The following is a 1,802-nucleotide window of genomic DNA, read 5'->3' on the forward strand; positions in this document are numbered from 1 at the left end:
AAAAACACTCTCAAAAGCCATCAATGCCCACGTTAAAGAGTCACGTTAACTAAGTTAACGTGAACTCTAACGTGGAGAAGAGAAGTTGAGCCAACATTAGTGACACTCAACATTGTCACTAACGTTGGCAAATGCTCGCAAATGGCCACGTTAGAAGCCACGTTAACTAGGCTAACGTGGCCTCTAACATTAAAGGGGGAAGAGAAGCCAACGTTAGTGACACTCAACATTGTCACTAACGTTGGCCTAAGGTGCAAAGAGCCACGTTAACTCCCACGTTAACTTGGTTAACGTGGGAGCTAACGTAAGAGATGGAGAGTTGTCGACAATGTTAGTGACACTCAACATTGTCACTAACGTTGGAGCAACCACTCAAACCCCAAGAGCCACGTTAACCTCCACGTTAACTTGGTTAAAGTGGAAGCTAACGATGAGGAATGAAGAATGAGCCAACGTTAGTGACACTCAACATTGTCACTAACGTTGGGATGGCTAAGAATGGCCACGTTAGAAGCCACGTTAACCCAGTTAACGTGGACTCTAACGTGAGACCTAGGGGCACACTTGAACGTTAGTGACAATGTTGAGTGTCACTAACGTTCTCAAAAGTTGGCAAAGGCCACGTTAGAAGCCACGTTAACCTAGTTAACGTGAGCTTTAACGAAGCAAGAAGGGGCACACTTGAACGTTAGTGACAATGTTGAGTGTCACTAACGTTCTTGAAGGCTAACAAGGCAACGTTAAAAGCCATGTTAACCCAGTTAACGTGGGCTTTAACGAGAGGCAAAGGGGTGCATGGCAACGTTAGTGACAATGTTAAGTGTCACTAACGTGCTCGAACTTGTATTTTCACTAAATATTAAACACCCCTAACGTCTTGAGCTAAAGTCTCTGCCCACTTCACATTTTCTCTCTGCAAGTGAGCCAAGCCCAAATGAAGAAAGGAACTGCTTCAAACTCAAAGATCCAAAGGCCCAAGACTTGAAGAATGGTGCGCGAAATTGTGAACAATACTTTTTCACAACTCTCATAATCCCCGGTCATGAACCCCAAAAACTTGGTAGCTCAATACCATGGCATTACACAACTTCGCACAACTAACTAGCAAGTGCACTGGGTCGTCCAAGTAATAAACCTTACGCGAGTAAGGGTCGATCCCACGGAGATTGTTAGTATTGAAGCAAGCTATGGTCATCTTGTAAATCTTAGTCAGGCAAACTCAAATGTATATGGGTGATGAACGAAAATAACACAAGGTAAAGATAGAGATACTTATGTAATTCATTGGTAGGAACTTCAGATAAGCGCATGAAGATGCCTTCCCTTCCGTCTCTCTGCTTTCCTACTGTCTTCATCCAATCCTTCTTACTCCTTTCCATGGCAAGCTTGTGTAGGGTTTCACCGTTGTCAATGGCTACCTCCCATCCTCTCAGTGAAAGCGATTGTATATGCTCTGTCACAGCATAGCGGAATTCAGCTGTCGGTTCTCGGTCAGGCCGGAATAGAATCCATTGATTCTTTTGCGTCTGTCACTAACGCCCCGCCTGCTAGGAGTTTGAAGCACGTCACAGTCATTCAATCATTGAATCCTACTCAGAATACCACAGACAAGGTTAGACCTTCCGGATTCTCTTGAATGCCACCATCAGTTCTAGCCTATACCACGAAGACACTGATCTCACGGAATGGTTGGCTCGCTTGTCAGACGAGCACTCGGTTGTCAGGCGATCAACCATGCATCGTGCAATCAGGAAGCCAAGAGATAAACACTAGAGCCTTGTTCGCTTGTAGAACAAGAGTGG

The sequence above is a fragment of the Arachis duranensis genome, chromosome 3, assembly GCF_000817695.3.
Source record: "Arachis duranensis cultivar V14167 chromosome 3, aradu.V14167.gnm2.J7QH, whole genome shotgun sequence".
NCBI classification, from domain to species: domain Eukaryota; kingdom Viridiplantae; phylum Streptophyta; class Magnoliopsida; order Fabales; family Fabaceae; genus Arachis; species Arachis duranensis.